Source organism: Sinohyriopsis cumingii, chromosome 6 (genome assembly GCF_028554795.1).
Source record: "Sinohyriopsis cumingii isolate HCF-2022 chromosome 6, ASM2855479v2, whole genome shotgun sequence".
In the NCBI taxonomy this organism is placed as follows: domain Eukaryota; kingdom Metazoa; phylum Mollusca; class Bivalvia; order Unionida; family Unionidae; genus Sinohyriopsis; species Sinohyriopsis cumingii.
The window spans coordinates 69,920,713-69,933,132 of record NC_142966.1 but is presented as its reverse complement, the minus strand read 5'-3'; positions in this window follow the sequence as shown (position 1 = coordinate 69,933,132).

Here is a 12,420-nt window from a genome sequence, read left to right as displayed (position 1 = left end):
AGAAGAACCCGGGAAAACCCCGGGAATAACCACCGACCCACGAAAAGCTACTGGCAAGCTTTCTCACATACCCACATTGGCCGAATCCTAGACTCGAACCCACGCAGACAGAGGTGAGATGGCGGTGATCCGTAACGGACAGCCCTTTAGACCACTCGGCCACTCGGGGCCCAATATGATGTACTAATGCGTGCAAACAAATTTTGAAAAATTTCGGAATATACATCAATCGATAGAAATGTATATGGCAACTTGCATAACCTTCGTGGTATATATATATATATATATATATATATATATATATATATATATATATATATATACACACACACACACACAGTGTGTGTGTATACACTTAAAACCGATAAACAGTCTCTGAAAGAGAGACTGTCATTCAGCATAGCTCACATTACTGTCTGGCTGATTGCTTCATGATATTGAAAAAACATCTCTGACATTTGAATTTAAATTAATGGATTTTATAAGATTTGAAAACAAAATCAACCTACCCTTATTATGATGTATTAGACCTTCAATATTTATTTCAGATTGATGTAGCAGGATATATCCAAACAATAAGTTAACTAATGTATTAAATAAACCATACTCCTTCCCAACCCCTCCCCCTCCATCTCCCTCCCCCCTCACACGCAGCGAAAAAAGAAAGAAAGAAAAAAAGCGAGGATGTCTGAACATTACATTATTTCTAGCCTGAGAGATTTCAACTAAACGTGCAAACGTCAATAGCTCTATTAAAAATGTTCACCAGCGACCTGGTATTTGTTCTTCCGAGCAGTGGAAACATTTTCGTGGAGGCGTCATAGGCGGTGTAATACATTGGCGGAGTTTAGTTACGTTTGTTTAGCCTCAAGAAATACAACTTCAGTGTTTACCAATGTGTTTTAAATGAAACATTTAAATCCTCACACTAAATTTGCAACACCCGTATGTGGCATTCCTGTACTGGGATATTGGAAGAGATTTGTGTGTGTGTGTGTGTGTGTTACCTAGTTTCTGTTAATTATTAGTGTACTTTAACCAAAAGCTAATTAATTTTAAAGTCGTAAGAGCTGTGCAATTAACAAGCTTACAAAACATGACATTTGGATATATGAATTTTAGATTTCAGCAAACCCAGTTTTGATTTTCGACGAAGACGCGGTCGTATCGTCCTAACGAATACTGTTATCATCCGTTCTATAAATTCATCAGTAAGAACATACTTGTGAAGATTATACGCGGTAGTCTGATTAAAACAATACTTGCTAATTGGTTACAGATCCTATTAAACCATACATTCTTTTATCAACGGGTTTGCATTAGCAATAAGTTGCAGCAACTTCAATCTCGCACTTTAGTCGCACTTTATACGCATGATAATTGTCAAAGACTTTGTATAGCAACTCTTGACAAATATAAATCATGTTCCTCACCTTCCGAGTCAAAACGTGATATTTCTATTCCCGCACCACGAGTTGTGTAGGAGGAGAGGGGAAATAAAGTGTTATCTACATCCGTACGTTCCCTTCCGGTCTTTTATGGAAGAAAATTGGTCTGTCCGGATCCGTAACGTCCTTCTGAAATTGTAATTCCATTCAATAACCTTTAAAGGACTTAACGGATGAAGGTGAAATGTAGTACGATTCTCTGCATCAGGACGACCTAAGACAATATCGACTTTCACAGTTTTAATGCAATACTTAACAAAGACAAAGCGTCTGTTGGAATACAATTTTTTCTTCAATTTCACTTACGTTGAAGAACTTTGAAAACGTTTATGGAATGAAATCAAATTAGGAATGAGACTTTACGTTAAGAATATCGAATTCAAGTTCAGTTTTCACCGTTTTCTTGCAATCTGTTACAGATTTATGGCCCTTGTTGACTTCAAATTTGACCTCTAAAGTTTGCTTCCGTTCACGAAATTTCTACGTACGTAATGTCTTGAAATGAAATTCAAGATGAGGCTTTACTTGAAGATTATCTAAGTCAAGATCGATTTCCAATTTGTTTATGTATAATTTTACAGTTATTGTCACCTGCTTCACTTTTAACTTTCCCCATAAATTTCCACTGAATTACTTTTAGGGGCGTTATGGATTGAAACTCAATTATACACGAGGGTTTATATTGAATAAATCTAGATCACGTTTGATTTTAACAATTTCTGATCAAAAGATCTTGGGCAGTGACCTCTTTCTGACGTGAAAATTTGCTCTTTGAGAGCATAATATTGAGAAGGGGCATTTACATGCCATATATAAGAGAATATTGTAAAATTAGAGTTAGAGTGCCTGGAGTAAATTACCTCCGAAATAAATGAAAATAAGACTAAATGAAAAATATTATGTAGTATGAATCAGACATAAAACAATTTAACGGATAATTTTGTAAAAACGTTTGATCAATGTCTGGTTCAAGGTAAATACTGTATTGGCTACCTAAAGTTTGATAGGGGAACTGTTTCAATTCACACTGTCTGTGCGCAAATATTAAAAGAGTTTCAGCGAATGTTGTAGACAAACATGTATCAATAAAACATACACGAAACCATTACCTTCTATGAAAAAAGTGCAAAAAGAAAAACAAAAATGTTAAGGAAACATTGCTTACCAAATACGTTCGGCACAGATCATGCAAGGCTCCGGAATTTTTTTAGAAAACAGTGAAAGCTGAAAAATATTAAGAAAAACTATTTAAGAACATATGTATTAAAAGAGCTTTGTTAGGACACTAAATATAGGTCTACTATTAAGCCGTACGTGTCTAATAATGTACTGCTGGTCAAGGCATGAAGCAATATACACGTGTAAACAATATCAGGAAAGTATATGGAATATTGAACACTTTTTCATGTTAATGTGTCATTAGACCAATGTAAGGATGTTAATATTTGCACTTTCATTTATCACAGTATAAAAGCCAATAAGGACAATAGTAAGATATGCACATTTTCTAAATTGAAATGGGTTTACATTGATGACGTGTATATAATCATAAGCGGTTTTGAATTCCAAAAGTGCTTCTGTTGTTACAAATTCCTGTCAAGCTGTTTAAATCTTGGATATCATTCCATGCTACCATGTTTCATATCTAATAAACAAAACAAGTGTAATTTAGTTTTTTGGTCGTTTGAAGGAAACACAGGTAGATCCAATTAAAAAATGTATCTATTTAATAAACGAAATTTTAGCCTAGTTAGCAGATTTTTGTATGAACTCAAAACTCTTTGAGAAATCAAAGAAAACTCAGTTGGCAACATGTTTTGAGAACGTTTCTAACAAAGTTTTGGGTGCTTTACGTAATGGTCTTCGATGCCAAGATACCGTCTTACGCTTACTTGAAGACTGTAAGAAGGATTTTTGATGACAATAATATGTAGCTTCATTATTGATATTAAGAAAAAGGATTATAGCTTGGTAACCATCTTAATGAACTAATTCGTAAGCAGCAAATGAACGTGCTGTTTCTCTTCAATCGCTGGTCAGAAATTAAAATTGGTTGAAAGCGGTCAAACCATGGACAATTATTTTGCAATAACCAGTTAAAATAATAAATCTGGATGATAATTAAGATGATCACAATACTCCATCCATACCTTGATACTCCTTTTGATACACGCGAAAATGCCAGGTGTTATAATGATCTAGATCACAGTGGACGAAATTCGAGCCAAATATGAAAAACTTGAAGCTCTGGCTGTGGGTAAAATAGACAGCAATATAAAATCTGTATTCAACAAACATAGTGCCTTAATTAACAGTGGGGATATTACCAACTGCTACGAATGGATGCTGATCTCCAGCTAAATTTCGATTCGCATGCAAAATTCGTATTAGGAAGGCTTCCAGACAATCACTTGTCTTGAAGCGTAATGGTCAAAATTTGACAACACTCAAAATTGACAATTCTACATACTTGTATCTTTTCCATGTTGAGCTTCTATCTCTAATTATACCTGACATAACACAAAGGTATGACGAGAGAGTGGTAGATGATGATATTACCAGAAGTTACCAAAAACAAAGGGGCCCCGAGTGGTCGAGTGGTGTGATGTGATGTGATGTGATTTTGATTTTTAACGTAGCTTTAACAATTTTTTCAGTCATATCGCTACGATGTCTGCAATGTAGCAGTTTATAGTGATGTCTAGCACTGGGGCATCATGCCGCAGACATGTAGCATGATGACCCACCCAGTCACATTATCCTGACACCAGGCCGACCAGTCCTAACACTAACCTCTTAATGCTGAACGCCAAGCGAGGTAGCTGTCAGTACCATTTTTGTAAGTCTCTGGTATGACTCGGCCGGGGATCGAACCCACGACCTCCCGTATCCGAGGCGGACGCTCTAACCGCTAGGCCACCGGAGCGGTTGGGTCGAGTGGTCCAAAGCACTCTCCGTTACGGATCACTGCCATCTCACCTCTGTCTGCGGCGGTTCGAGTCTCGGATTCAGCCAATGTGGATATGTGAGAAAGCTTGCCAGTAGCTTGTAGTGGGTCGGTGGTTCTTTCCGGGGTTTTCCCAGGTTCTTCCTCCACCATTAATACTGGCCGCTATATTAATATAGCCTATCGTGTGCTGAAAAATGGCGTTAAGCCCCACAACAACAACCGAAAACGAAACGGAAAATGCCATCAAAAACATTAACATAGCCTTAGATCGATGGCTGTATTATGAACTTTTAAAAAAAATCGGAACGGGAATGTTCCTAATGTTTCGATGACACTTTGTGTTTTAAACACAATAAATACAAATTCTTAAGTATATCTTGCAATGGTACAGAAGGTAAATGTAGTATCTGCATAGCTCCATCCATCCCACACCAAAACCAACTGGTCATTTTAACGACAACGGTTATCTGTGTCTACTTTTGTTTTATTGTTTTATCGTATGTACTCTAAATTAATATCTTAACTTCCTTTTATATTTTGGGCTTAACTTAGATTTCATCATATTTCTAACTCTGGTCAAAACTTCCTTTAAAGAAGCCCAGATAATATTTGTTTGTTAATTATAAAATTATTTTCTGGTGATATAAGCAGATGGTTGTCTGAGATATTTGATTTAATGTGTTGAGCATATATGGTAAAACGATATATGAATAAACTTTCGTGTTCCGGACGGAGATTTTAAAGAACCATTCACTATATTTAAGGTCGAATTTTATAGTCCATATCGTATAAATCTGCTTGGTGCACAATGTAAAAAAAGTACTCTACTTTCATAAATTACGTTCTCAGTGTAGCTTGTATTATTGCCTTTGATGGGATTTTCATGACATTCTACACTCTCTTTGTGTGTGCACGTGTGTGTGTGTGTCTTTTATACATCATTTCAGGCAAATCTATTTTCTCTGTTATATTAGGTAGTTACTAAGACCCAATTTTAACTATTCCTTATCAATCACAAAAGTATGATACGAAAAGTGCATAGTCTAATTATGTTTATTTTCCGTTTAAAAGTAGCACTCAAATTAATACTAATTGAACAAAATATCGCATTTGCTGCATGAACTAAAGCATTGCCGTTCGAACGTATTGTGTATCTCGTAGACTCAAAAACACCACAATTTCAAGGAAAATGAATTTGTTTTGACAAACCAGTTTTTATAAACTTAAGAAGTGAAGAAATTCCCTATTTTCTGAAATCTTGCCTTTTAGTAGTTTTTTTAAGGAATTTGCTTTCAAATGAAATTTATAAAATCGACTATAGGGTGTCGCCATATCTAAAAGCTCTCTTTTTTTGTGAGGCTGTAAAGGTCTATACCTTTTCATGTTGTTTAGTTCAAGTCGCTTCCGCTACAAGATGACAGTCGGTTCAAGGTAACCTTTTTTTATAGATTGTTTGGATTTAATTTAGAATTTGATTGCATATGAAACATTATTTGTCTTTGTGTCGATGTAGCTTGATCACATGCTAAGTTTACTTAACGAATCCATATCTCATCCTAGTATCTTTCATCTTATACATTTTGCCATTTAGTTCCATCGTGTGCCCTCCTCTAGACAGTTTAATTTAATTGCTATTGAATTATGAATCTTGTTTTTCATGCTTTTTCTAAAACAAACTTAAAGGCGTACAATCACTGTTATCTGTTCGTTTAATTTGCTCCTTAACTCTTCAGCTAAAGCTAGGAGACTGGTAAATAAATATATTGACATTCCACTTGCGCTTTTGAATAGCCTCGCATGCATAACACGTAAAATTCAATTATATAAGGTAATACATAGCTACCTGAGATAAAACTAGTTCAATGAATAACTGAAACAAAAAATTGCAACTCCACAAATGTTTATTTAACAAACGTTGTATTCTCAACCCCTTGCTGACAGAACTTAAATGGAAGCAGATTTGTCTTGGTCAGGATGTTAGGCGATATACTGTTTGGTTTCCAAAACGATATGCCGACCCTTCATCATCTATCGAAGCAGATGTGCAATCCCCACCTAACATAAAACTTCCACCTTAGGGGGAAGGCATGGTCAGATGTCCCCGGACTGAGTTGCACAGAAACTAACCTGCAACATCGGCATCATTAATCTAAGATGGGCTGAGTCTGTAAAAGGTGTATCATGCAGGGAGTCCCAGGCGAGACATCGTGACGACAGACCCCCTCATCTCCTGTTTTCTTGTTAGTCGTTCACATACCTAGGTATAAATTGAAACCATAAATGGTTGGCCGTTTCAGATGTTTCGATTCCTTTCTTTCGGCACTTTTCTGCACACAATTTATATTAATGACTTAGAAAGTGCATTACTTTCTCCCAACTTATGTCAAGCCATCTCACCTGTGTCTGCTTGGGTTCGAGTCTCGCGTTCGGGCAATGTGGATATTTGAAAAACCTTGACAGTAGCTTTTCTTGGTTCGGTGGTGTTTTCCGTTTTTTTTTTTCCGGGTTTCTCCTCCATCATTGATACTGGCCGCCATGTATAGCCTATCTTTTTCTAAAAAATGGCATTAAATCCTACAACAACAACAACAACAAAAGAAACTTATGCTTTCTATAGCTACTCAAATACAGTATAAAACAATGCTTACATGACTGATGCATATGGGATTCTAAGGGGAAGTTAATGGAAACCTGACAGCTAGGCAATAACCCGTTTTGCAGTCAATGCATTGTGCATCAACAAGATAGTGTATGCACTTTCATTTTACATCGGGTCGATTAGAAAAGAGAATGTAGTGCCTGGTTATAGTGTCTGTTTCATGAGATCATTGATTAAAACTGCAGACTATTGATGCCGTAATTGTATTGTTTAACTTCGACTTGCAAATTACAGCAATCGCTCTTCCAAGTAGCTAAGATATTTTATGGAGGATGCGGTGATGTTGAGGAATATTGGCAAGCTTGCAGGTTGAATCCCGACTAGCATGACATTAATGTTGTATATAGCATTAAATCATACATTTTTTGTTGTTGCATTCTTAGAAATTACCGACATCCGTAGTTGTTTGTTTGTGGATAAACAATCAATTCCTTTTGTAACACTGCTAATGTGAATTGATGCAAAACACTTCAGCAAACAATTTCGGTTAAGAAAAGAAAATTTTCGCGTTGAAAACAGAAGTCAAATGAAATTTTTAAGCATTCCACATGATGTTGATTTTACTTGGTACTAATTTCTAGTGTTATGAACACGTAAGAAGTGAATTATTTGATAATCATGTTCATTAATTAATGTCTTACATGGACGGCATCAGAAGACGTATTTTACATATAAAAGTCAATCATTGGATAACTCCGGATTTCAAAGGTGTCTGTTTCCTTTGAGAGTCAAAGCAAGCGATCTTGATGATGTCTGTGAGCATGATATAAGGTTCCAGACGGGCATGGCTCCAAGTGAAATAAGACTTTTGCTCGAAAAATTATGTAGTTATCTACTTTTAGGATCGATTTTCACTTGTGATCCTCGAGGGTAATTAATTCAAAAAGGTAATTATCTTAAGCACATAAACCAATTCCGGTACATGTATTTTAAAGTAGCAAATAAAACAATATTATAACTACAGTAACAGTTTATTAAATTCTGAAATCTATTGTGTGTGTGTGTGTGTGTGTGTGTGTGATATTTGGATTTTAAAGTAGCTTTAACAATTTGCCATCCATATCGCTACGATGCATGCAGTGTGGCAGATTATAGTGATGTCTAGTACTAGTGTATTATGCCACAGACATGTAGCATCATGTCCTACCCAGTCACATTATCCTGACACCAGGCCGACGAGCTCTTAATGCTGAACCCCAAGCGAGGCAGCTGTTTGTACCATTTGTATAAGGGTTTGTGATGAATCGGCCGGGGTTGAAATTCGTAAATCTATAATGACTTGTGTTGCGGCTAAGGCTTCGTGTATCACGATCATATCGGGTCAACTGGGAAAAGGGAAAGCACATTATGTTACCGTATCTACTTCTCTAGAGGCTTGCTGAATCATCAAAATGTCTTCATTAAATTTCATTGATCAGCGACTTTAAATTAGAATCTGCGTGCTTCCTGGTAATGTACTATTTTTGTGGACTGCATGGTGTATGTTGGTATGCTAGTTCTGACCACGAATGATATAGTTTTGGTGTTATATAAATTACACCAAAACCTCAAAAATAAAACGAAGATGATATTATTAATTGCAGACTTTTGTCTGGTCATTTTTATGTGAATGGGTTGCTTACAAGGTAGGTACATTTTCCAGTAGAAAGCATCAGTAGACTAAAGAAAATGTTTTCTGTGCACATGCAATTACTAATGTATATTACAAGACCTCAAAAATAATGTTTATTTCCAGAGAAAATTTTAATTCTATCTTAAATGAAACCTGATTTTATAATTAGATTTGGACACATTAAGTCTCATATAAGTTTTTTTTTATATATGAAAAGGTACGTTTCTCTCTCTTTACCTTGATCTGTGTGCCTATAAGGTATGCAGTCAACAGGAGGTTTATTTTCTAAAGAGATTACGTCATAGGTATTAACGCTATTGAAAGTGAACGAAATGTTCTAATTATTAAAGCAATCAGTGAAATATGTTTCCAGTATTTTCCTGATACTTCCAAAAAGCATGCATTCATTCAGGGAGATACACCTTTTTAATGATATGAATCGTTTCCGCGCCTCCAAAATTCACAGGTGAATACAACAACGCTATCCATTTTTATCGATTTAGTTTTTAAGTTAGGAACGTATACCACATCTCCATGTATACGATAAAATTTACATTATGTGGCAGTTAGCTTAGTGCTGATGTTGCACATATAAAAGGATAAGATTGACCTATCAAATTAATAAAAGTGGATTAGAAATATATGCTGTAATAAAAACAGCAACAAAAAACATACCCCTCCTAAGAAAAGCAACCTGTCACCCCACCCCCCGCAAAAAAAGACCCATAAAGATTGTACGCAGTAAACTCTGCAATGGACACTGACTTATTGATTAAAAATCTCTTTCACTTCCAGTTAAGATTTACTTGAGTGAATTCACATTTATCATTAATTAAATCTCTTGCATCCTTTGCACTGAGAGAGAGAGAGAGAGAGAGAGAGAGAGAGAGAGAAATCGTATGACGATTCTTACGATAAATATCAGTCATATCTCCTCGTTATGGACATTAAAATTATTCTATTTTGAGTCTTTTCATGTCAGACTTGAATATTAGGTTTTGAACATTAAGACACCACGACAATAATAGTTTCAGTATCTTTAACAAACATTGCACGTGGATATATGTAAAATAAATATGATAGAAAATCTAAGTTAGTTGTTTATCTCTTGAATTGAATCTCCATACATAAATTACCATCCCCCCCCCATTCCCGAAACAGACGTTTGTGGTGTAGAGAAGTGTAGATGAAGTTAGATTCATATTTAAACTTTATATGGCCATTATATTTTATTTCCCAAATTTCAAAATGTCTTGTACATGGACTTTACACACCCTCTTTGATACATAAATTATAACAATGCCACTGTTTCTTTTTCACACTACCCCACCCCCATTTAGCGGAAGGTTTCTTATAAAGCTGTTTTTTATTTCGTGCAACAGTACTCTTGAGATGCTGTTTATTATTAAAGCAATGGATAAGTTTAGACTGAACAAACAATGAAGATTTTTTAAAATTCCTTCACTTTGATGTACACGAATACTTTCAGCTATAGACTTGTTATTCAGAATTACTATATGAAAGAAAAAAGGAAAATGGTTTATTTCTTTATAAGACGCATTAAACGGCATATAGTATAACAGTTCTGTCACTTGCTTACTTTTATTTTGTTTCAAACACAACTAGCACCCATACCGATATTAAATCTGACATGCAGACACAAATGCCTTATATACAGCCTATTCAGTCTGCTATCTGCTATATCTTTCAGGCTCCAGAACCACCCCGTTAAGTTAATAAAACTAGATTCAGCCTCAACAATGCCGAATTACTTTCAGCCAGCACTGCACGGTGTAAAGTATAAACAAGATATGGTCGCATTCAAATTGATTTGTTGTGGATTCGCAGTGATAGCAAGCTAATCCTGATTATTGAATCTTTATTAACTTCCGGTCCATACACTGATGTTTTAGCTTTATCTAAGATGTACTTCTGACGCATGGAATCTTAGCGTTGTATGGTCTTTTAAAGGTTAAGAAATTTGAAGAATACGAGATGAAACTATAGACCGTTCTTGGCGACAACATACCATGCACATGTCAGAGCCCAGGATCTTACCTATGATTGCAGGGGTGCAAAGCGATCACAATACCCTTATGCTATCCAGTCCCCTTATCTTGGGTTTAACTGTTGAGGTTTGCAAGGAAGCTCCCTGTTTTATAACGTATTTTATCGTCACCTTGCTTATTTGCTTAGCTTTTATAAATTACGTGCTACGGAATTAAATTGCTTCCATTAAACGTAGACTGCATCAGAACATATAATTTATCACTTTTAATAGTTAATAGGTGAAAGAAAACATTCATTGACCAGTTGTCGGCATTACAGATGCATGCGAAATGGTATCGTCTCCTATTCTCTGTGGAGATCACTCTATAAGATGCCTAATTTTGTGATTAAAAGACATTTTTTGAATAACCAGTCAAGGGGTTAAGTATTAGTATTTAATGGGGCACTTGAGGGACAATGTAACTATAACTTTGAAAAAGGGTGATTGTACTTTATGGACAAAGGGAATTTTAAAAGGTGGCACTTGAGGGACAGTGGGAATTAAACATGGTAGTACACTTTAACGACAAGGGGAATTGAATATGGTGGGCTTGTCTAGGGACAAGGAGAATTGAACATGGTTTGCCTGTCTAAGGACAAATTGGAATGGAACACAGGAGGTTCTGTCTGTCTAAAGCAAGAGTTTTAAAAGGACAAACACAACATATACATATACATGCACATACCTATACACATACACAAACACACAAATACACAAATATGTCAATAGAGTAGAGATCTTTTCGAGGCAATGAAAAGTACTATAGGGATTTTGTTAACACCACCGAGTTAACATAGGGTATAACGGTACCAAGTCCAGGTGGGTGGAGCTAAAATTGTAGGGAACATTGTATTCAGAATTAAAGAACAACACTAGCTGTGATTAGTGCATTATGTAAGAGTTGTACTTTCTGTTTGGCTTTAAAAAAAGTTGAGCCTCTTGGCAACATGTGAGTTTATGTTAATTTCTATCTACTGATACACATGGCTGAAAATGTGCTTGTTGTGACCTGATAACTCTTACCCCTGTCTTGTTCCAGTAGAGTTATCTCTTTTAAATGCAATGGCGTACCTAGTTATGTCATTGTCAAATTGACAATCTGGCATTGTTCTCTATGACAGTGTGTGACATGCATGCTGAAGAAGATAGAAAGTATATTTATTTCACAAAACATTAGCATCGAGGTATATGGAAAAACAACTGGTACCGTGATACCATAGGGAACATCGCACGGGTCTTCTTCTTTTCCTCAAAATGCGTCGGACATGTGGGCCGTAGATTAAGTATCGCTTCAGACAGCATTGCCTTTCCACATAGATCCTTCGTTTCCAAATGGCCGTATATGTCATCTTCGTGTTAGCGCATGATGATTTCACATACATGTACAAGTCCGATCTGAACGACATCGACGATATTAGGGTAGACGACTCTGTGTTAGTCCACATCTTGACACGAGAACAGGTGAATAGAATGAGGCAAGTGACGTATATTTATAATTTAAAAGCGGATCGAAACGGATTGACCTCTTTCATTAATTCAAGCAAACGTTACAAAATTTATGCAGAGCGCGGTGCCTTTCTTCAAATCAGCAGAGAGCTAAGTGTGACGTCACATTCCCTATATAGGTGTGCTAGCGTCTGTGCGCAGCGAATCGATGCGACAGAGTTTAGACATTACCGAAACTAAGAATACGATGTATTG